The sequence below is a fragment of the Oncorhynchus mykiss genome, unplaced genomic scaffold (assembly GCF_013265735.2).
Source record: "Oncorhynchus mykiss isolate Arlee unplaced genomic scaffold, USDA_OmykA_1.1 un_scaffold_260, whole genome shotgun sequence".
In the NCBI taxonomy this organism is placed as follows: Eukaryota; Metazoa; Chordata; class Actinopteri; order Salmoniformes; family Salmonidae; genus Oncorhynchus; species Oncorhynchus mykiss.
In genome coordinates this window covers 185001-210533 of record NW_023493716.1, presented here as the reverse complement: position 1 = coordinate 210533, position 25533 = coordinate 185001, and the positions used below count along the sequence as shown (strand labels likewise).

General features: G+C 48.9%; 1 long non-coding RNA gene across 1 annotated transcript in view; it reads right to left on the bottom strand.

The window, feature by feature from the left end:
• LOC118948743 overlaps positions 1-25533 on the bottom strand; it is a 142641-nt gene that overhangs the window by 44817 nt on the left and 72291 nt on the right. The window lies entirely within an intron of this gene.

Genomic DNA, 25533 nt, shown 5'->3' with positions numbered 1-25533 from the left:
AGAGTCTCATCTTTCCACCGAGGGGCCAAACCGGGACGTGCCGAGGAACAAGTGTGACATTGGCGAACATGGTGGATTGAGATGGAACGTAAAAAAAAAATGTCTCTGGCTTAAACTGACCTATTTTTAAAATGGGGCTTTTGGTATTATGCTAATTAGATTTCCGCAGGAGCGCGGACATCGACCTTGTGTTCACGCCACAGAACCAGACCAGTAGAACACTGAAACAGTTTGTGATGCTCTAACCAACTACACTACAGCCAAATGATCTGGTATGTAATGTACCACAGCTACAATTACACAGCTTTCATAAACCCCACCTCAACACATCAAATATCAGGTTGAACGCAATTAAATCAGGATGAAAATCTGCAGGACAAACTAAAAAAAGGGAACGTTTTTTAATTTCATTTCATGTGATAATGATGTATATATTATGTTAAACCAACACAGAGGTTTAAATGAAGATGATGCCCCCAGTCTGTGTTTTCAGCTCCACACAATCTGATTACTGTCAAATCAGTGCTGAAGGAAGAAGATGTTTGGGGTTTTTTTCTTCACTAAAGCAATATGATCCTGCGGTATGATGCTGTTATAAATGCATTTTCAGAGAGGAGTTTCCACGTGCTATTGGGTACCAAGGCAGTTTTAATGAAACACCACGGAACATATTACTGCTTCCTGTGCAGAAATCACAGCATCTGTACAAGTGGATTATTAACTTCTCTGAAGAAGCCTCTTCTACACTAGATACAGAAAATACACATTTAATGTAGAAGACTGGTGAACACTGGTGAGGTAAAGATATAACAATTAAGGGCAAGTTGAAGTTAGGCTCTTATTAAGACAATTTTGCCAAACGTAATTTGATGTGACATTGAAATTGTGTTTTGGGATATGCTCTCGTTCTACTCTAGTTTTCTCTGTCTTTGTATCCCTCTCTACCATCTCTCTCCCTCTCTACCCATCTCTCTCCCTCTCTACCCATCTCTCTCCCTCTCTACCCATCTCTCTCCCTCTCTACCCATCTCTCTCCCTCTCTACCCATCTCTCTCCCTCTCTACCCATCTCTCTCCCTCTCTACCCATCTCTCTCTCTACCCCTCTACCCATCTCTCTCCCTCTCTACTCATCTCTCTCCCTCTCTACTCATCTCTCCCTCTCTACCCATCTCTCCCTCTCTACCCATCTCTCTCCCTCTCTACCCATCTCTCTCCCCATCTCTCTCCCTCTCTACCCATCTCTCTCCCCATCTCTTTCCCTCTCTACCCATCTCTCTCCCTCTCTACCCATCTCTCTCCCCCTCTACCCATCTCTCTCCCCATCTCTCTCCCTCTCTACCCATCTCTCTCCCTCTCTACCCATCTCTCTTCCTACTGATGTGCTGTGTGATTCTTTAGGTTTATTCAACCTCTCTGCTAAAACATGTAACTATTTTAATTAACTCCCCATCTCTCTCGCCTTCGATTGGTTTTCCTTTTTTATCCAAATGCATCTGGTTCCCTTTTGAGGTTGTATTAACAAGTTTCACTGGATCTCTCTCCTCTCGCTCTCTTCTCTCTCTCTCTCTTCTCTCACTCCTCTCTCTCTCGCTCTCGCTCTCCTCTCACACTCTCTCTCTCTCTCTCTCCTCTCTCTCTCCTCTCTCTCTCGCTCTCTTCTCTCTCTCTCTCTCCTCTCTCTCCCTCTCCCTCCACTCTCGCTCTCTCATCTCTCTCTCTCTCTCTCTCTCTCTCTCTCTTCTCTTTCTCCTCTCTCTCTCTCTCTTCTCTTTCTCCTCTCTCTCTCTCTCTCTGTCTCCTCTCTCCTCTCACTCTCTCTCTCGCTCTCTTCTCTCTCTCCTCTCTCTCTCTCTCTCTCTCTCTCGCTCTCTTCTCTCTCTCTCTCTCTCTCTCTCTTCTCTCTCTCTCTCGCTCTCCTCTCTCTCTCCTCTCTCTCTCTCTCTCCCTCGCTCTCTCTCTCTCATCTCTCCTCTCTCTCTCTGAAACCAGCGCTGCAGTTGTCTGGAGAGAGTGTGTGTGATGAGGCTATTGGCAGGTCTGTAGTGGTTTATTCTAGACAGGAGATGGGGCTGAGATCACTGGCCTATATTCAGGAGGAGAGGATGCATTCCAATTCCTCTTCCTCATCCTTATCACACACACACACTCCCACCGATGCACACACACAGTTGCCAACATGAACACAGTTTATTTGTTTGCTACTGTAGTTTTAGAATGAATACTTGAAGTACAGAGGATTAGAAACTGCTGTAAAAGTTATCATGTTCTGTAATGTTCCGTTATGTTCCAATATATTCTGTTAGATTTGTGACAGTTTTATGCAATTTTAAAATAACAACAGAGAGAGAGAGAGAAAGAGAGGGGTGGGGAGGAGAGAGACAGAGAGAGGTGGGGAGGAGAGAGAGAGAGAGGTGGGGAGGAGAGAGAGAGGGGGGGAGGAGAGAGAGAGGGGGGGGAGGAGAGAGAGAGAGGTGGGGAGGAGAGAGAGAGAGGTGGGGAGGAGAGAGAGAGGTTGGTGAGGAGAGAGAGAGGGGGGGGGAGGAGAGAGAGAGAGGTGGGGAGGAGAGAGAGAGGTGGGGAGGAGAGAGAGAGAGAGAGGGGGGAGGAGAGAGAGAGGTGGGAAGGAGAGAGAGAGGTGGGGAGGAGAGAGAGAGGTTGGTGAGGAGAGAGAGAGGGGGGGAGGAGAGAGAGAGAGGTGGGGAGGAGAGAGAGAGGTGGGGAGGAGAGAGAGAGAGAGAGGTGGGGAGGAGAGAGAGAGAGGTGGGGAGGAGAGAGAGAGGTGGGGAGGAGAGAGAGAGGTGGGGAGGAGAGAGAGAGAGGTGGGGAGGAGAGAGAGAGGTTGGTGAGGAGAGAGAGAGGGGGTGGGGAGGAGAGAGAGAGAGGTGGGGAGGAGAGAGAGAGGTGGGGAGGAGAGAGAGAGAGGTGGGGAGGAGAGGGAGAGGTGGGGAGGAGAGAGAGAGGTGGGGAGGAGAGAGAGAGAGGGGGGGAGGAGAGAGAGAGGGGGGGGAGGAGAGAGAGAGAGGTGGGGAGGAGAGAGAGAGAGGTGGGGAGGAGAGAGAGAGGTTGGTGAGGAGAGAGAGAGGGGGGGGAGGAGAGAGAGAGAGGTGGGGAGGAGAGAGAGAGGTGGGGAGGAGAGAGAGAGAGAGAGGGGGGAGGAGAGAGAGAGGTGGGAAGGAGAGAGAGAGGTGGGGAGGAGAGAGAGAGGTTGGTGAGGAGAGAGAGAGGGGGGGAGGAGAGAGAGAGAGGTGGGGAGGAGAGAGAGAGGTGGGGAGGAGAGAGAGAGAGAGAGAGGTGGGGAGGAGAGAGAGAGAGGTGGGGAGGAGAGAGAGAGGTGGGGAGGAGAGAGAGAGGTGGGGAGGAGAGAGAGAGAGGTGGGGAGGAGAGAGAGAGGTTGGTGAGGAGAGAGAGAGGGGGTGGGGAGGAGAGAGAGAGAGGTGGGGAGGAGAGAGAGAGGTGGGGAGGAGAGAGAGAGGTGGGGAGGAGAGAGAGAGAGGTGGGGAGGAGAGAGAGAGAGGTGGGGAGGAGAGAGAGAGGTTGGTGAGGAGAGAGAGAGGTGGGGAGAGACAGAGTAATATAAAGAGAGAGAATAAAGAGAGAATAAAGGAACATGTGTTTTCTCCCGGTTCACTCATAGAGCTATAAGTTAATAAATGTGATCATATCAACCATCATCACACCTGGATCAGTCTGGTCAGCTGTTTCATACTGCAGTTGAGATTTCTTTCCATCATTTCCCTCATCTGAGAAGTGGACATTATATCACACCCCTGTTACTTGACCTTTAAGATCAGCCTCCAGCTAAAGTGTCTCGGGAAATAGAACGAGAGAGAGAAACACCCTAAAAGTCTTTAATCCTCATGTCACAGGTCTGCCACCACTCTATTGTCCCCCATGCCTTCCCTCTCCAGTCCCCCATGCCACCCGTCCCCCATGCCTAGATTACCTAGATGTTACCTAGATGTTCCCTAGACGTTCCCTAGATGTTACCTAGATGTTCCCTAGATGTTCCCTAGATGTTCCCTAGATGTTCCCTAGACATTCCCTAGATGTTCCCTAGATGTTCCCTAGATGTTACCTAGATGTTCCCTAGATGTTCCCTAGATGTTACCTAGATGTTACCTAGATGTTCCCTAGATGTTCCCTAGATGTTCCCTAGATGTTACCTAGATGTTCCCTAGATGTTCCCTAGATGTTCGCTAGATGTTAGCTCATTCCCTTGAAGTTGGAATTAGGCTACGATCCAACCAAGTGGGTGCTACATGTTGGTCCCTACGTATACACAGATATGATCCCATGGGTTAGAGAGGAGGGGAAGATGGGATAGAGAGAGGAGAGGGAGGGAGAGAGGAGATCAGAGGAGGGGAAGATGGGATAGAGAGGAGAGGGAGGGAGAGAGGAGATCAGAGGAGGGGAAGATGGGATAGAGAGGAGAGGGAGGGAGAGAGGAGATCAGAGGAGAGGAAGATGGGATAGAGAGAGGAGACGGAGGGAGAGAGGAGATCAGAGGAGGGAAAGATGGGATAGAGAGAGGAGAGGGAGGGAAAGAGGAGATCAGAGGAGGGGAAGATGTGATAGAGAGAGGAGATCAGAGGAGGGGAAGATGGGCTAGAGAGAGGAGAGGGAGGGAGAGAGGAGATCAGAGGAGGGGAAGATGGGCTAGAGAGAGGAGCAGGGAGGGAGAGAGAAGATCAGAGGAGGGGAAGACGGGACAGAGATAGGAGAGGGAGGGAGAGAGGAGATCAGAGGAGGGGAAGATGGGATAGAGAGGAGAGGGAGGGAGAGAGGAGATCAGAGGAGGGAAAGATGGGATAGAGAGAGGAGACGGAGGAAGAGAGGAGAGGAGATCAGAGGAGGGGAAGGCGGGATAGAGAAGGGAGAGGGAGGGAGAGAGGAGTTCAGAGGAGGGGAAGACGGGATAGAGAAGGGAGAGGGAGAGAGAGAGGAGGAGATCAGAGGAGAGGAGAGTGAAAGAGGGAGAAGAGAAAGAGAGAGAGAGAGGTATTAATATTTAATTTATTGATGAGGGCAGAATGTGTATGTGGTGGACTAACACATGGCATCCCTCAGAAGTCCCTTATGTCTGCAACATGAACCTCTCAACCCCCTCCTCTCCCCTCCTCACTCTTCCCTTGCTCCCTCGCTCTCACAGCCCTGTCTTATTTACACACCTCATTTACACCAGTACACACACCCTGCATCCCTCCACCAGTACACACACCCTGCATCCCTCCACCAGTACACACACCCTGCATCCCTCCACCAGTACACACACCCTGCATCCCTCCCCCTGTCCTCACCCACCCCCTCCCTTATCCTCCTTCTCCCGCTATCGTCTTTTCTCCCCCTCTCCTCTCTTATCCTCATTCTCCCCTCTCCTCCCTTATCCTCATTCTCCCCCTCTCCTCCCTTATCCTCATTCTCCCCCTCTCCTCCCTTATCCTCATTCTCCTCTTATCCTCATTCTCCCCCTCTCCTCCCTTATCCTCATTCTCCCCCTCTCCTCCCTTATCCTCATTCTCCCCCTCTCCTCCCTTATCCTCATTCTCCCCCTCTCCTTCCTTATCCTCATTATCCCCCTATCCTCCCTTATCCTCATTCTCCCCCTCTCCTCTCTTATCCTCATTCTCCCCCTCTCCTCCCTTATTCTCAATCTCCCCCTCTCCTCCCTTATCCTTATTCTCCCTCTCTCCTCATTCTCCCGCTCTCCTCCCTTATCCTCATTCTCCCTCTCTCCTCCCTTATCCTCATTTTCCCCTCTCCTCCCTTATCCTCATTCTCCCCCTCTCCTCCCTTATCCTCATTCTCCCTCTCTCCTCCCTTATCCTCATTCTCCCTCTCTCCTCATTCTCCCTCTCTCCTCTCTTATCCTCATTCTCCCCCTCTCCCCCTCTCCTCTCTTATCCTCATTTTCCCCCTCTCCTCCCTTATCCTCCTTCTCCCGCTATCGTCTTTTCTCCCCCTCTCCTCTCTTATCCTCATTCTCCCCCTCTCCTCTCTTATCCTAATTCTCCCCCTCTCCTCATTCTCCCCTTTCCTCCCTTATCCTCATTCTCCCCTCTCCTCTCTTATCCTCATTCTCCCCTCTCCTCCCTTATCCTCATTCTCCCTCTCTCCTCCCTTATCCTCATTTTCCCCTCTCCTCCCTTATCCTCATTCTCCCCCTCTCCTCCCTTATCCTCATTCTCCCTCTCTCCTCCCTTATCCTCATTTTCCCCTCTCCCCCCTTATCCTCATTCTCCCTCTCTCCTCTCTTATCCCCATTCTCCCTCTCTCCTCCCTTATCCTCATTCTCCCTCTCTCCTCATTCTCCCCCTCTCCTCTCTTATCCAACAGAACAGAAGAGGAAGGAAAGAGAGAGAATATATTTAATAGGATGAATAAGAGGGAAGGAAAGGAAAGGCAGAAAAGGAAAGGAGAGGAGAGGAGAATGAGAATGTAGAATAGCAGGTAATTGATTAGCTTCAGTGGAGAGACGGAGGCTTCATTAGAATGTAGAATAGCAGGTAATTGATTAGCTTCAGTGGAGAGACGGAGGCTTCATTTGCTAAAGTGCTGCCAGGGTTTAGATCCTCTTTCACTCTCACACTCTCTCTCTCTCCCCATCTCACTACTCCTTCCTCTTTCTCTCCATCTCCCCATTCATTCCATCTCCCCATCTCACTACTCCTTCCTGTCTCTCCCCATCTCCCTATTCATTCCATCTCCCTATTCCTTCCTCTCTCTCCCCATCTCACTATTCCTTCCTCTCTCTCTCCATCTCCCTATTCATTCCATTTCCCTATCTCACTATTCCTTCCTCTTTCTCTCCATCTCCCTGTTCATTCCATCTCCCTATCTCACTATTCCTTCATCTTCCTCTCCATCTCACTATTCCTTCCTCTTTCTCCCCATCTCCCTATTCATTCCATCTCCCTATCTCACTATTCCTTCATCTTCCTCTCCATCTCACTATTCCATCCTCTCTCTCCCCATCTCACTATTCCTTCTCTCTCTCCATCTCCCTATTCATTCCATCTCCCTATCTCACTATTCTTTCCCCCTATCTCACTATTCATTCCATCTCCCTATTCATTCCATCTCCCTATCTCACTATTCCTTCATCTTCCTCTCCATCTCACTATTCCTTCCTCTCTCTCCATCTCCCTATTCATTCCATCTCCCTATCTCACTATTCCTTCCTCTCTCTCCCCATCTCACTATTCCTTACTCTTTCTCTCCATCTCCCTATTCATTCCTCTTTTTCTCCATCTCCCTATCTCACTAATCCTTCCTCTTCCCCCCCCCCTCTCTCCCTATTTCCCTCCCCATTTCGCTCTCTACCTCCTTCTCTCACTCTTCCTCCCTCATTTGCTCTCTCTCTCTCCATCTACCCATTTATCTCCCTCCCTCTCTCACTCTACCTCCCTCCCTCTTTTTCTCAACCTCCCCATTTCTCTCCCTCCCTCTCTCTCTCTCTCTCTCTCCTCGTCTTTCCATTTCCAGCAGTCAGTATGAGAGAAGCAGAGCCAGTTGATATTCTGTGTTAGGCCTTATCATAGTGACTGTGATCAGAGCTATCCTCAGGGCTATTCTCTACTGTTTAACACAGGAGCATGAAGAGGTCATGTTTTCTCTCTGTCTCTCTCTCCATCTCTCTCTCTTTCTCTGTGCGCATGTGTGAGTGTGTGTGTGTGTGTGTATGGAGTAGAGCATGTCCATAGGAAATGGCTGTGTGTTTATAGTGGACCATCTGGCCTCTTAGAACATAGCAGTAAATTATACCTAGAGAGAGGAGAGGAGACGAGAGGAAAGGAGAGGAGAGGAGACGAGAGAAGAGGAGATGAGAGGAGAGGAAAGGAGAGGAGAGGAGACGAGAGAAGAGGAGACGAGAGGAGAGGAGACGAGAGGAGAGGAGACGAGAGAAGAGGAAATTAACGGAGAGGAAAGGAGAGGAGACGAGAGAAAAGGAAATTAACATAGAGGAAAGGAGAGGAGAGAAGAGGAAATGAACGGAGAGGAGAGGAGAGGAGAGGAGAGGAGAGAAGAGGAAATGAACGGAGAGGAGAGGAGAGGAGAGGAGAGGAGAGGAGAGGAGAGGAGAGGAGAGGAGAGGAGAGGAGAGGAGAGGAGAGGAGAGGAGAGGAGAGGAGAGAAGAGGAAATGAACGGAGAGGAGAGGAGAGGAGAGGAGAGGAGAGGAGAGGAAAGGAGAGGAAAGGAAAGGAGAGGACAGGAGAGGAGACGAGAGGAGAGGAGACGAGAGGAGAGGAAATGAATGGAGAGGAGAGGAGAGGAGAGGAGAGGAGAGGAGAGGAGAGGAGAGGAGAGGAGAGGAGAGAAGAGGAAATGAACGGAGAGGAGAGGAGAGGAGAGGAGAGGAGAGGAGAGGAAAGGAAAGGAGAGGACAGGAGAGGAGAGGAGACGAGAGGAGAGGAGACGAGAGGAGAGGAAATGAAATCTTGCAATCTCCTCCTCTCCCCAGAAAACCCTCACTGCCACTTCTGTTATACAACTCTGGATGTTTACATTTTGTGTTGAGAAACTGGAGAGCAAAGACCTGAGATCTGTTGAAACCCTATGACCCCCACACAGCAGATCCCCACAGTCACTTTGGGACCCCCACACAGCAGATCTCCACAGTCACTATGGGACCCCCACACAGCAGATCTCCACAGTCACTATGTGACCCCCACACATTTCTCTGAGATCCCCACAGTCACTTTGGGACCCCCACACAGCAGATCTCCACAGTCACTATGGGACCCCTACACAGCAGATCTCCACAGTCACTATGTGACCCCCACACAGCAGATCCCCACAGTCACTTTGGGACCCCCACACAGCAGATCTCCACAGTCACTATGGGACCCCCACACAACAGATCTCCACAGTCACTATGGGACCCCCACACACAGCAGATCTCCACAGTCACTATGGGACCCCCACACAGCAGATCCCCACAGTCACTATGGGACCCCAACATGGCAGATCCCCATAGTCACTATGTGACCCCCACACAGCAGATCCCCACAGTCACTATGGGAACCCCACACAGCAGATCCCCTCAGGCACTTTGGGAGGCAGGTAGCCTAGCGGTTAAGAGCAGGTAGCCTAGCGGTTCAGAGCAGGTAGCCTAGCGGTTAAGAGCAGGTAGCCTAGCGGTTAAGAGCAGGTAGCCTAGCGTTTCAGAGCAGGTAGCCTAGTGGTTCAGAGCAGGTAGCCTAGCGTTTCAGAGCAGGTAGCCTAGCGGTTCAGAGCAGGTAGCCTAGCGTTTCAGAGCAGGTAGCCTAGTGGTTCAGAGCAGGTAGCCTAGCGGTGAAGAGAAGGTAGCCTAGCGGTTAAGAGCAGGTAGCCTAGCGGTTCAGAGCAGGTAGCCTAGCGGTTAAGAGAAGGTAGCCTAGCGGTTAAGAGCAGGTAGCCTAGCAGTTAAGAGCAGGTAGCCTAGCGGTTAAGCACAGGTAGCCTAGCAGTTAAGAGAAGGTAGCCTAACAGTTCAGATCAGGTAGCCTAGCGGTTACGAGCAGGTAGCCTAGCGGTTAAGCACAGGTAGCCTATTGGTTAAGAGCAGGTTGCCCATCGGTTAAGAGCAGGTAGCCTAGCGGTTAAGAGAAGGTAGCCTAGCGGTTAAGAGCAGATAGCCTATCGGTTGGAAGAACATCAATTAATTTGCTGCTTGGATGGTCACTGCTCACACTGCCAAATACTACAGCAGAAGAGACAGGGAGAGAGAGGATAATTGGAGAGATTAACAGAGAGAGAGGAACAGAGAGAGAGACCAACAGAGAGAGAGACCAACAGAGAGAGAGAGACCAACAGAGTGAGAGAGACCAACAGAGAGAGAGAGACCAACAGAAAGAGAGAGACCAACAGAGAGAGAGAGACCAACAAAGAGAGAGAGACCAACAGAGAGAGAGAGAGACCAACAGAGAGAGAGACCAACAGAGAGAGAGACCAACAGAGAGAGAGAGACCAACAGAGAGAGAGACCAACAGAGAGAGAGACCAACAGAGAGAGAGAGACCAACAGAGAGAGACCAAAAGAGAGAGACCAACAGAGAGAGAGACCAGCAGAGAGAGAGACCAACAGAGAGAGAGACCAACAGAGAGAGAGACCAACAGAGAGAGAGAGACCAACAGAGAGAGAGAGACCAACAGAGAGAGAGACCAACAGAGAGAGAGACCAACAGAGAGAGAGAGACCAACAGAGAGAGAGAGACCAACAGAGAGAGAGACCAACAGAGAGAGAGACCAACAGAGAGAGACCAACAGAGAGAGAGAGAGTCTCTGCTTCACACACACACACACACACAGACACAGACACACACACACACACACACACACTAAAGCAGTAGGATGAGCCAGTAAGGAGGCCCGTAGAGCAGGATCAGCCAGTAAGGAGGCCCGTAAGAGCAGATGTCCTCTCTGACATATTATCCCATATTATAATACTGCACCTGGTTTTACATAGTGAACATATCAAAGCTGTACAAACACAAACACTTCTGTATTCTGGCAAAAACAACAACAACACTTCTAAACTGGTGTCATTAACACCTTTAGTATTCTGGTTTATTCACATAAATATGAAAGACATACATTTAATACATTTTCAACCAAGTACGAAGCTAAACATCACGACATTTCTCTGAAATACTAAAACACACACACACACACACACACACATTTCCTACTAAGTTCTCAGAGCTCCAGAGAGCTGTGCAGCAGCTGTTATATACTAAGATACTAAGGTACCAGGACACTGGTGCTGAGCTGTTATATACTAAGGTACCAGGACACTGGTGCTGAGCTGTTATATACTAAGGTACCAGGACACTGGTGCTGAGCTGTTATATACTAAGGTACCAGGACACTGGTGCTGAGCTGTTATATACTAAGGTACCAGGACACTGGTGCTGAGCTGTTATATACTAAGGTACCAGGACACTGGTGCTGAGCTGTTATATACTAAGGTACCAGGACACTGGTACTGAGCTGTTATATACTAAGGTACCAGGACACTGGTGCTGAGCTGTTATATACTAAGGTACCAGGACACTGGTGCTGAGCTGTTATATACTAAGGTACCAGGACACTGGTGCTGAGCTGTTATATACTAAGGTACCAGGACACTGGTGCTGAGCTGTTATATACTAAGGTACCAGGACACTGGTACTGAGCTGTTATATACTAAGGTACCAGGACACTGGTACTGAGCTGTTATATACTAAGGTACCAGGACACTGGTGCTGAGCTGTTATATACTAAGGTACCAGGACACTGGTGCTGAGCTGTTATATACTAAGGTACCAGGACACTGGTGCTGAGCTGTTATATACTAAGGTACCAGGACACTGGTACTGAGCTGTTATATACTAAGGTACCAGGACACTGGTACTGAGCTGTTATATACTAAGGTACCAGGACACTGGTACTGAGCTGTTATATACTAAGGTACCAGGACACTGGTGCTGAGCTGTTATATACTAAGGTACCAGGACACTGGTACTGAGCTGTTATATACTAAGGTACCAGGACACTGGTGCTGAGCTGTTATATACTAAGGTACCAGGACACTGGTGCTGAGCTGTTATATACTAAGGTACCAGGACACTGGTACTGAGCTGTTATATACTAAGGTACCAGGACACTGGGGCTGAGCTGTTATATACTAAGGTACCAGGACACTGGGGCTGAGCTGTTATATACTAAGGTACCAGGACACTGGTGCTGAGCTGTTATATACTAAGGTACCAGGACACTGGTGCTGAGCTGTTATATACTAAGGTACCAGGACACTGGTGCTGAGCTGTTATATACTAAGGTACCAGGACACTGGTGCTTAGCTGTTATATACTAAGGTACCAGGACACTGGTGCTGAGCTGTTATATACTAAGGTACCAGGACACTGGTGCTGAGCTGTTATATACTAAGGTACCAGGACACTGGTGCTGAGCTGTTATATACTAAGGTACCAGGACACTGGTGCTGAGCTGTTATATACTAAGGTACCAGGACACTGGTGCTGAGCTGTTATATACTAAGGTACCAGGACACTGGTGCTGAGCTGTTATATACTAAGGTACCAGGACACTGGTGCTGAGCTGTTATATACTAAGGTACCAGGACACTGGTGCTGAGCTGTTATATACTAAGGTACCAGGACACTGGGGCTGAGCTGTTATATACTAAGGTACCAGGACACTGGTGCTGAGCTGTTATACACTAAGGTACCAGGACACTGGTGCTGAGCTGTTATATACTAAGGTACCAGGACACTGGTGCTGATCTGTTATATACTAAGGTACCAGGACACTGGTGCTGAGCTGTTATATACTAAGGTACCAGGACACTGGTGCTGAGCTGTTATATACTAAGGTACCAGGACACTGGTGCTGAGCTGTTATATACTAAGGTACCAGGACACTGGTGCTGAGCTGTTATATACTAAGGTACCAGGACACTGGTGCTGAGTTGTTATATACTAAGGTACCAGGACACTGGTGCTGAGCTGTTATATACTAAGGTACCAGGACACTGGTGCTGAGCTGTTATATACTAAGGTACCAGGACACTGGTGCTGAGCTGTTATATACTAAGGTACCAGGACACTGGTGCTGAGCTGTTATATACTAAGGTACCAGGACACTGGTGCTGAGCTGTTATATACTAAGGTACCAGGACACTGGTGCTGAGCTGTTATATACTAAGGTACCAGGACACTGGTGCTGAGCTGTTATATACTAAGGTACCAGGACACTGGTGCTGAGCTGTTATATACTAAGGTACCAGGACACTGGTGCTGAGCTGTTATATACTAAGGTACCAGGACACTGGTGCTGAGCTGTTATATACTAAGGTACCAGGACACTGGTGCTGAGCTGTTATATACTAAGGTACCAGGACACTGGTGCTGAGTTGTTATATACTAAGGTACCAGGACACTGGTGCTGAGCTGTTATATACTAAGGTACCAGGACACTGGTGCTGAGCTGTTATATACTAAGGTACCAGGACACTGGTGCTGAGCTGTTATATACTAAGGTACCAGGACACTGGTGCTGAGCTGTTATATACTAAGGTACCAGGACACTGGTGCTGAGCTGTTATATACTAAGGTACCAGGACACTGGTGCTGAGCTGTTATATACTAAGGTACCAGGACACTGGTGCTGAGCTGTTATATACTAAGGTACCAGGACACTGGTGCTGAGCTGTTATATACTAAGGTACCAGGACACTGGTGCTGAGCTGTTATATACTAAGGTACCAGGACACTGGTGCTGAGCTGTTATATACTAAGGTACCAGGACACTGGTGCTGAGCTGTTATATACTAAGGTACCAGGACACTGGTGCTGAGCTGTTATATACTAAGGTACCAGGACACTGGTGCTGAGCTGTTATATACTAAGGTACCAGGACACTGGTGCTGAGCTGTTATATACTAAGGTACCAGGACACTGGTGCTGAGCTGTTATATACTAAGGTACCAGGACACTGGTGCTGAGGCAGAACAACTGCTCTCTTATGTGACGGTGACACTTCACAATAAGCTGTTTATAAAGGGTTCATAAAGGATTTGTAATGACATTATTAAGACTAACTAACTATCTCATGTGTTAGCAAAAGTTGTGATAACTAGCTAACCCCCTTTAATCTGTGGTAGCTAACTATTAGTGTTAGCAAGTAATGTTATTAGTATTAGTAGTATTAGTATCATTAGCGTTACCAGAGGTCAATAAATAAACTCATTAATACAGTAGGTATCTTTTCACCAGTTATAAAGCTAACTCATTAATACAGTAGGTATCTTTTCACCGGTTAAAAAGGTAACTCATTAATACAGTAGGTATATTTTCACCGGTTAAAAAGGTAACTCATTAATACAGTAGGTATATTTTCACCGGTTAAAAAGCTAACTCATTAATACAGTAGGTATCTTTTCCACACCCCAGTCCTAACCTGAGTCCCAACCCCAGCTCTAACCTCAGTCCATCCCCAGCTCTAACCTGAGTCCCAACCTCAGCCCTAACCTCAGTCCCAACCTCAGCCCTAACCTCAGTCCATCCCCAGCTCTAACCTGAGTCCCAACCTCAGCCCTAACCTCAGTCCCAACCTCAGCCCTAACCTCAGTTCCAACTCCCAGTCCCAGTTCCGGCCTCAGTCACAGCTTCAACCCAGTGTAGACCAAATCTGTATCGTGTCCAACCAGAGGCCAATAAATCACCAAGGCAAAACTGTGTCATATTCCATATTCTAATGTATTGTACTGGTATGAACCCGGAGAGAGAGAAGCATTACGTAGATGGTCACCATGTAGACAAAACATAGAGTCTAGAGACAGAACAAGACTAGCTACACACCTAGACATTTATAATGTAGACACTACACACCTAGACATTTATAATGTAGACACTACACACCTAGACATTTATAATGTAGACACTACACACCTAGATATTTATAATGTAGACACTACACACCTAGACATTTATAATGTAGACACTACACACCTAGACATTTATAATGTAGACACTACACACCTAGACATTTATAATGTAGACACTACACACCTAGACATTTATAATGTAGACACCACACACCTAGACATTTATAATGTAGACACTACACACCTAGACATTTATAATGTAGACACTACACACCTAGATATTTATAATGTAGACACTACACACCTAGATATTTATACTGTAGACACTACACACCTAGACATTTATAATGTAGACACTACACACCTAGACATTTATAATGTAGACACCACACACCTAGACATTTATAATGTAGACACTACACACCTAGACATTTATAATGTAGACACTACAAAACCTAGACATTTATAATGTAGACACTATCTCCACATATCACCATGGAAGCTGTAATAATGGAACTATATATCCACATATCACCATGGAAGCTGTAATAATGGATAACTAAACATTTACTCATACTTCTGAAACATGAGGGGTCGTGTCAAACTGTCTGACTATGCGTTGACCGGGTGGGTCAGGTGTGGTTATAGAAAGGGTTAAAGGTTGGTGAGGGGTCGTGTCAAAGTGTCTGACTGTGCGTTGACCGGGTGGTCAGGTGTGGTTATAGAAAGGGTTAAAGGTTGGTGAGGGGTCGTGTCAAAGTGTCTGACTGTGCGTTGACCGGGTGGGTCAGGTGTGGCTATAGAAAGGGTTAAGGGTTGGTAGGGGGTTGTGGGTCAGGTGTGGCTATAGAAAGGGTTAAGGGTTGGTGAGGGGTCGTGGGTCAGGTGTGGCTATGGAAACTGACTGCTGAACCTATCAGTCACCTCACACTACGGGTCGGCTACAGGCTGAGGAACTATCACCAACATTTCACCGCAATAAAAAGGTAAAAATAAAAATAAAGACATTATTTTCTGCTTTCAGAGAGGAAATGAGAGGTGAAACACTGCTAGTGTTCCTCAACAATACATCCTGTTAATAATCTCCTGTCTCACAGCCGGAGCCTCTTAACAAGATCACTTCAAGGGGAATAAGCTGATAGAAATAATGAATGTGGAAAAGAGGGAGGGAGAGAGAAAGTAACCCCAAAAATATATCCCTGTTTCAGCATAATTACTGATATGCTGATATGAGAGAGAGAGAGAGCGAGAGAGAGAGAGAGAGGGAGAGAGAGAGGGAGAGAGAGAGACAGAGACAGAGACAGAGACAGAGACAGAAGGATAGGGGTGGTGAGGGGGAAGAGAGAGAGAAGAAAGAAGGAGAGACTCGGAGAGGGGGAAGAGAGAGAGAGACAGAGATAGAGAGGGATTCCCCAAAGAGCAGACCAACAGCAGAAATAAGAAGGAAATAGCTGACCTCTGACCTCTACTGGAGAACATACACTGTGGGTCATATTCTGGACTGTAGGATCAGTGAACATAGCTGACCCCTGACCTCTACTGGAGAACATAGATACTGTGGGTCATATTCTGGACTGTAGGATCAGTGAACATAGCTGACCCCTGACCTCTACTGGAGAACATAGACCACACACAGAAACATTATGTCAGAGAAGAGATCGGGGGGGAAAAAATAGGGAAGTGGACAGAAAGAGAAGAGAGAAAGAGAGAGATGGGAAAGGGTAGATAGAAGGGGTGGATAGATAGAGGGGATTGGGAATAAGAGATAGATAGAATGAGAGAGAGAGGGAGAGACAGAAAGATAATATATTCACTTTATATATTATCTACCTCACTTGCTTTGGCAATGTTAACACGTTTCCCATGCCAATAAAGCCCTTGAATTGAATTGAATGGAATTGAATTGAAAGAGAGAGCGAGAAAGAGAGTGAAAGAGAGAGAGCGAGAGAGAAAGAGACAGAGTGAAGGAGAGGGAGAGACAGAGAGAGACAGAGAGAGCGAGGGAGAGAGAAGGAGAAACAGAGAGAGAGAGAGAGAGTGGGTGAGAGAGAGAGAGAAAGAGACAGAGCGAGGAAGAGACAGAGAGAGCGAGGGAGAGAGAGAACGAGAGAGAACGAGAATGAGTGAAAGAGAGAGAGAGAGAGGACCAGGGTGGCTTAAACAATGGTGAAGGGAGGTAAAGTCCTGATACCTCGTAGACCAGGCTGAGAAACACTAGATAATTGGCCCTCCATGCACGACTCTAAAATTACAACAGTCTGCTAACACAATCTCATAAACAGGTAGTGTCCCACATGGCAGCCTAAATCCTATTTAGTGCACTATAGAGGGAAAAGAGACCTATGGTCCTGGTCTAAAGTAGTGCACTATATAGGGAACAGGGAACCACTTGGAAGGTAGACCAAGTCTCCCAGAGTGTGGTTAGTATGCTGGGGGCCGGCTGAGCTGGGTGACTGTCAACAATGACACAACACTGCTTTAAAGAGATGAAAACACACACACACACACACACACACACACACACACACACACACACACACACACACACACACACACACACACACACACACACAGGGACACACATAGACACACACACACACACACACACACACACCTGTGAGGCAGCAGGCGTATCTTTCACGGTGGCTTGATGCAGCAAGGTGAGGTATTGACTGATTGAATGCGGAGGCATGGAGGGAGGAGAACTATAAGTCAGGCTACCGACACGAGATGCTCACAAACTATCCCACACACACAAACACACACACACATACACACACAGAGACACACACAGAGACACACACACACACACAGACATAGAGACACACGCACATACACACACAGAGACACACACAGAGACACACACATACACACACAGAGACACACACACAAACACACAAACACACACAAACACACACACACACACACACACACACACACACACACACACTAGTCTCAGCTAGGACCCACACTGTCAGACCTGTTCACTGTCAGACCTGTTCACCATCAGACCTGTTCACCATCAGACCTGTTCACCGTCAGACCTGTTCACCGTCAGACCTGTTCACCGTCAGACCTGTTCACTGTCAGACCTGTTCACCATCAGACCTGTTCACCGTCAGACCTGTTCACCGTCAGACCTGTTCACCGTCAGACCTGTTCACCGTCAGACCTGTTCACCGTCAGACCTGTTCACCGTCAGACCTGTTCACCATCAGACCTGTTCACCATCAGACCTGTTCACCATCAGACCTGTTCACCATCGGACCTGTTCACCATCAGACCTGTTCACCATCAGACCTGTTCACCATCAGACCTGTTCACCATCAGACCTGTTCACCATCGGACCTGTTCACCATCGGACCTGTTCACCATCAGACCTGTTCACCATCAGACCTGTTCACTATCAGACCTGTTCACCATCAGACCTGTTCACCATCAGACCTGTTCACTATCAGACCTGTTCACCATCAGACCTGTCAAAGCTGCAGTCTAATTTAAAGACCTTGAAAGCTTCACATATAGGCTGTGTTTGAAACCTCCACTCTCCTCTCCTCACTCATTCTTCTACTTCTCCCTGCCTCCCTCCCACCCTCCCTCCCTCCCTGTCTCCCTGTCTCCCTCCCTGCCTCCCTACCTACCTCCCTCCCTCCCGGCCTCCCTGCCTCCCTGCCTCCCGTCCTCCCTGCCTCCCTTCCTGCCTCCCTTCCTGCCTCCCTCCGTTCCTACATCCCTTCCTGCCTCCCTACCTCCCTACCTCCCTACCTACCTCCCTCCCTGCCTCCCTTCCTGCCTCCCTGCCTCCCTACCTCCCTCCCATCCCCCCTCCCTACCTCCCTACCTACCTCACTCCCTCCCTGCCTCCCTACCTCCCTGCCTCCCTACCTCCCTACCTCCCTTCCTGCCTCCCTACCTCCCTACCTCCCTCCCTACCTCCCTCCCTGCCTCCCTTCCTGCCTCCCTGCCTCCCTCCCTGCCTCCCTCCCATCCCCCCTCCCTACCTCTCTACCTACCTCACTCCCTCCCTGCCTCCCTACCTCCCTTCCTGCCTCCCTTCCTCCCTGCCTCCCTCCCTCCCTACCTCCCTCCCTACCTCCCTCCCTGCCTCCCTACCTCCCTCCCTGCCTCCCTCCCAACCTCCCTACCTCCCTTCCTGCCTCCCTTCCTCCCTGCCTCCCTCCCTCCCTACCTCCCTCCCTACCTCCCTCCCTGCCTCCCTTCCTGCCTCCCTACCTGCCTCCCTCCCATCCCCCCTCCCTACCTCCCTACCTACCTCACTCCCTCCCTGCCTCCCTACCTCCCTCCCTGCCTCCCTACCTCCCTACCGCCCTGCCTCCCTCCCTGGCTACCTTGATTTTCTCCTCACTCTGTTCTCAACTATGCTGCCTGCCTGTGAGAGGGACCTGAAATGCATGTGAGGACACAGACAGAGGAGGGAAGTCTCTTTAGAGTATCAAAGGGAAGGCACGCCCCACACACACACACACACACACACACACACACACACAAACACACATCCACAAACACACACAGCAGAGCGTTTGTCTAGAGTATCAAAGTGAACAGTGGCTGTTGTAATGATGAGAGGATCAGTGTTATCCCTGAACTGTGTTAACCATCATATACCCAGGTCTGGAAGGCTGTAATCAGCAGCTGTGTCTCTGATTCAGGTCATTGACAGGCCTTTCTCTCCCCCTCCATCTCTCCCTTTCTCCTTCCTGCTCCCCCCCTCTCCTTCCTGCTCCCACCCTCTCCCCCTCTCCTTCCGTCTCCCCCTCTCCTTCCTGCTCCCCCCCTCTTCTTCCTGCTCTCCCTCTCTCCTTCCTGCTCCCCCCCCTCCTTCCTGCTCCCCCTTCTCCTTCCTGCTCCCCCCCTCTCCTTCCTGCTCCCCCCCTCTATCTCTCCCTCTCTCCTTCCTGCTCCCCCCCTCTCCTCCCCGCTCCCCCCCTCTATCTCTCCCTCTCTCCTTCCTGCTCCCCCCCTCTCCTCCCCGCTCCCCCCCTCTATCTCTCCCTCTCTCATTCCTGCTCCCCCCCTCTCCTCCCTGCTCCCCCCCTCTATCTCTCCCTCTCTCCTTCCTGCTCCCCCCCTCTCCTCACCGCTCCCCCCCTCTATCTCTCCCTCTCTCCTTCCTGCTCCCCCTCTCTATCTCCTTTGAAGTTTCTACTCTTAATAATAATATGGCTGATTAGTAGGGTGAATCTTTCTCTCTGGCTGCTGTTTATGTAACAGCGGCAGAAGCCTCTTAAAGCTGCAGCACACTGAGAGAAAGACACAGAGAGAGAGAAAGACACACAGAGAGAGAGAAAGACACACACAGAGAGAGAGACACACACACACAGAGAGAGAGAGACACACAGAGAGAAAGACACACAGAGAGAGAGACACACACACAGAGAGAGAGAGACACACACACAGAGAGAGAGAGAGACACACACAGAGAGAGAGAGAGACACACACACAGAGAGAGAGAGAGACACACACACACAGAGAGAGAGAGACACACACACAGAGAGAGAGAGAGACACACACACAGAGAGAGAGAGAGACACACACACAGAGAGAGAGAGAGACACACACACAGAGAGAGAGAGACACACACACAGAGAGAGAGAGAGACACACACACAGAGAGAGAGACACACACACACACAGAGAGAGAGAGACACACACACACACAGAGAGAGAGAGACACACACAGAGAGAGAGAGACACACACAGAGAGAGAGAGAGAGAGAGAGAGAGAGAGAGAGAGAGAGAGAGAGAGAGAGAGAGAGAGAGAGAGAGAGAGAGAGAGAGAGAGACACACAGAGAGAGAGACAGAGAGAGAGACAGAGAGAGCGAGAGAGAGAGAGAGAGAGAGAGAGAGAGAGAGAGAGAGAGAGCTGTATGTATGTACGTACGTATGTATGTGTGAGTCCAGGAGTCCAGGACCAGTGGTAGGCTGCTAGGACCCTCTCCTATACTGAGCCCAGGACCAGTGGTAGGCTGCTAGGACCCTCTCCTACACTGAGCCCAGGACCAGTGGTAGGCTGCTAGGACCCTCTCCTACACTGAGCCCAGGACCAGTGGTAGGCTGCTAGGACCCTCTCCTACACTGAGTGGTAGGCTGCTAGGACCCTCTCCTACACTGAGTGGTAGGCTGCTAGGACCCTCTCCTACACTGAGCCCAGGACCAGTGGTAGGCTGCTAGGACCCTCTCCTATACTGAGCCCAGGACCAGTGGTAGGCTGCTAGGACCCTCTCCTATACTGAGCCCAGGACCAGTGGTAGGCTGCTAGGACCCTCTCCTACACTGAGCCCAGGACCAGTGGTAGGCTGCTAGGACCCTCTCCTACACTGAGCCCAGGACCAGTGGTAGGCTGCTAGGACCCTCTCCTACACTGAGTGGTAGGCTGCTAGGACCCTCTCCTACACTGAGTGGTAGGCTGCTAGGACCCTGTCCTACACTGAGTGGTAGGCTCCCACACTTTCCATGCATCCCCCTCTTTCCCTCTCCTCCTGCCTTCATATCGCTCCATCTGTCTCTAGTTGTCCATCCCTCTCTTTTCCTCTCCTCCTTCCTTCATATCTCTCCCTCTCTCTAGTTGTCCATCCCTCTCTTTCCCTCTCCTCCTGCCTTCATATCTCTCCCTCTGTCTCTAGTTGTCCATCCCTCTCTTTCCCTCTCCTCCTGCCTTCATATCTCTCCCTCTGTCTCTAGTTGTCCATCCCTCTCTTTCCCTCTCCTCCTGCCTTCATATCTCTCCCTCTGTCTCTAGTTGTCCATCCCTCTCTTTCCCTCTCCTCCTTCCTTCATATCTCTCCCTCTGTCTCTAGTTGTCCATCCCTCTCTTTCCCTCTCATCCTTCCTTCATATCTCTCCCTCTGTCTCTAGTTGTCCATCCCTCTCTTTCCCTCTCCTCCTTCCTTCCTATCTCTCCCTCTGTCTCATAAATAAACATTGCTTCTGCAGCCTGTATTGGTGTGTGTGGGCGAGCAACAGGCACATTACTGTGTGTGTGTATGTGTTCGCGCCTGTGTGTGTGTTTGTCTGCACCTGTGTACAGTATGTATGTGTGCACATGCATGTTTGCACACACAAATGTTTTGCGAGTTGGTGAATTCTAAACATTACTGCATTACCCTAGTTGTCTGTCTACCACAACAATACCGCATTATCCTGGTTGTCTGTCTACCACAGCATTACTTCATTATCCTGGTTGTCTGTCTACCACAACATTACTGCATTACCCTGGTTGTCTGTCTGCCACAACAATACTGCATTATCCTGATTGTCTGTCTACCACAGCATAACTGCATTACCCTGGTTGTCTGTCTACCACAGCATTACTTCATTATCCTGGTTGTCTGTCTACCACAACATAACTTGCATTATCCTGATTGTCTGTCTACCACAGCATTACTTCATTATCCTGGTTGTCTGTCTACCACAACATCACTGCATTATCCTGGTTGTCTGTCTGCCACAACATAACTGCATTATCCTGATTGTCTGTCTACCACAACATTACTACATTACCCTGGTTGTCTGTCTGCCACAACATAACTGCATTATCCTGATTGTCTGTCTGCCACAACATAACTGCATTAGGTTTGGGTTAGGAGAAGGTAAGCTGGTCCTAAATGTTATGTCTGTCTAACCTATGTGTGACTAGGGGGAATCTTAATTGTGTTCCTTCCGTCCTCTCGTCATTTCCATCTCAAACAACATTGGAGGAACAGGTCAGAGGTTCTGCCCCCTCGGCTCTTCTCCTCCAATGGGATTTGGTAAAAGAAGCGAGGAGAGAGGACATACAAGTGAGATTCGTAGGAGCTGCAGTCTCCAGTGGTGAGGACGCCGCCTGCTGTGAATGGTGATGTGGCGCCATCTGTTGGTGAGCAAGGGGAAACACAGCAGTGGGAGGTGGTAGAGGTGAGGAGCAGAGCACGACCTATCCATAGACTCAGATGTTAGGATCTCTGTGGGCCTATCCTTGTCTGGCTACTAGCACATGCACAGCTTGCTAGCTATTCATATCGGCTACACACGCAGAGTGAATCTGACTGTCCAGCTGTCCATGCAGAGTGTATCTTAGTGTCATGGACAGAGTTGGGGCAGACAATGTAATTCAGGACCACGGACAGCTCTCATTAGAACATAGTTCGGGCAGAGAATATACTTCAGGACCACGGACAGCTCCCATTAGACCAGAGTCAGTACAGACAATATACTTCAGGACCACGGACAGCTCCCACTAGAACAGAGTCAGTACAGAGAATACACTTCAGGACCACGGACAGCTCCCATTAGAACAGAGTTAGGTCAGAGAATACACTTCAGGACCACGGACAGCTCCCATTAGAACAGAGTCCGGGCAGAGAATTAGAACAGAGTTAGGGCAGAGAATACACTTCAGGACCACGGACAGCTCCCATTAGACCAGAGTCAGTACAGACAATACACTTCAGGACCATGGACAGCTCCCACTAGAACAGAGTCAGTACAGAGAATACACTTCAGGACCACGGACAGCTCCCATTAGAACAGAGTCAGTACAGAGAATACACTTCAGGACCACGGACAGCTCCCATTAGACCAGAGTCAGTACAGAGAATACACTTCAGGACCACGGACAGCTCCCATTAGAACAGAGTCAGTACAGAGAATACACTTCAGGACCACGGACAGCTCCCATTAGACCAGAGTCAGTACAGAGAATACACTTCAGGACCACGGACAGCTCCCATTAGAACAGAGTCAGTACAGAGAATACACTTCAGGACCACGGACAGCTCCCATTAGACCAGAGTCAGTACAGAGAATACACTTCAGGACCACGGACAGCTCCCATTAGAACAGAGTCAGTACAGACAATATACTTCAGGACCACGGACAGCTCCCATTAGAACAGAGTTAGGGCAGAGAATACACTTCAGGACCACGGACAGCTCCCATTAGACCAGAGTCAGTACAGACAATATACTTCAGGACCACGGACAGCTCCCATTAGAACAGAGTCCGGCAGAGAATTAGAACAGAGTTAGGGCAGAGAAGACCTACTGAGGAGTAAAGACGGCTCCAATATATCTCTGTAACAGAGAAGCTATGAGCCTAAAAACACCACAATGCCACAATCTAGTCCCTGTTTCTCTCTCTCTCTCTCTCTAAACACAATATATAAAGTTTCTGATCAGAACAATATCTCTCCCTCTCCATCTCTGTTTTCCTCCTCTGGCTTTGACTTGCCTTTGATTTCAACAGACCCCAAAAACTAGGCGGAATAATAACACCCTCTATAATCACAGAGCAGGGAACAAGCAAGATTCAGTACTGATGAGGAGGAGGATGAGGAATATGAAGAGGAGGAGAAGGAAGAGGAGGATGAGAAAGGAGAGAAGATGATGGAGGAGGAGGAGGAGGAGAGAAGATGATAGAGGAGGAGGAGGATGACAAGGAGGAGGAGAAGAAGGAAGAGAGAACCCAGAGGAATATGTTTTCAGTCTCTCTACATCACAACACCAACCTTCAGACTTCTACATAGTTTCAAACTATTTATCTCTCTCTCTTTCTTTTCTTTCTGTCAGAGCCTCAGTAAACATACAACACCTTCACATTAAGGAGATATCAACGGTGAAAATAAGACAGAGAGAAACAGACAAACTAAGAAAGAGAAAAGACAGAGATAAAATGCTTTTGGTTGAACACACTGAGAAAGAGTGTTAGTTGAATCCAGGAAGTGAACTGTCCTGTCTGTTGTATATCTTTCACCCTTTAATCTCCCCCTGCTACACTTACCCTCCATCATCTCTCCTGTTCTCTTCTTTAATCTCCCCCTGCTACACTTACCCTCCATCATCTCTCCTGTTCTCTTCTTTAATCTCCCCCTGCTACACTTACCCTCCATCATCTCTTCTGTTCTCTTCTTTAATCTCCCCCTGCTACACTTACCCTCCATCATCTCCCCTGTTCTCTTCTTTAATCTCCCCCTGCTACACTTACCCTCCATCATCTCTTCTGTTCTCTTCTTTAATCTCCCCCTGCTACACTTACCCTCCATCATCTCTCCTGTTCTCTTCTTTAATCTCCCCCTGCAACACTTACCCTCCATCATCTCTTCTGTTCTCTTCTTTAATCTCCCCCTGCTACACTTACCCTCCATCATCTCTCCTCTGCTTTAATATCCCCCTGCTACACTTACCCTCCATCATCTCTCCTCTGCTTTAATCTCCCCCTGCTACACTTACCCTCCATCATCTCTTCTGTTCTCTTCTTTAATCTCCCCCTGCTACACTTACCCTCCATCATCTCTCCTCTGCTTTAATATCCCACTGCTACACTTACCCTCCATCATCTCTTCTGTTCTCTTCTTTACTCTCCCCCTGCAACACTTACCCTCCATCATCTCTTCTGTTCTCTTCTTTAATCTCCCCCTGCTACACTTACCCTCCATCATCTCTCCTCTGCTTTAATATCCCCCTGCTACACTTACCCTCCATCATCTCTCCTCTGCTTTAATCTCCCCCTGCTACACTTACCCTCCATCATCTCTTCTGTTCTCTTCTTTAATCTCCCCCTGCTACACTTACCCTCCATCATCTCTCCTCTGCTTTAATATCCCACTGCTACACTTACCCTCCATCATCTCTTCTGTTCTCTTCTTTACTCTCCCACTGCTACACTTACCCTCCATCATCTCTCCTGTTCTCTTCTTTAATATCCCCCTGCTACACTTACCCTCCATCATCTCCCCTGTTCTCTTCTTTAATCTCCCCCTGCTACACTTACCCTCCATCATCTCCCCTGTTCTCTTCTTTAATCTCCCCCTGCTACACTTACCCTCCATCATCTCCCCTGTTCTCTTCTTTAATCTCCCACTGCTACACTTACCCTCCATCATCTCTTCTGTTCTCTTCTTTACTCTCCCCCTGCTACACTTACCCTCCATCATCTCTCCTCTGCTTTAATCTCCCCCTGCTACACTTACCCTCCATCATCTCTTCTGTTCTTTCATCTCCCACTGCTACACTTACCCTCCATCATCTCTTCTCTTCTTTAATCTCCCCCTGCTACACTTACCCTCCATCATCTCTCCTCTTCTTTAATCTCCCCCTGCTACACTTACCCTCCATCATCTCTTCTGTTCTCTTCTTTAATCTCCCCCTGCTACACTTACCCTCCATCATC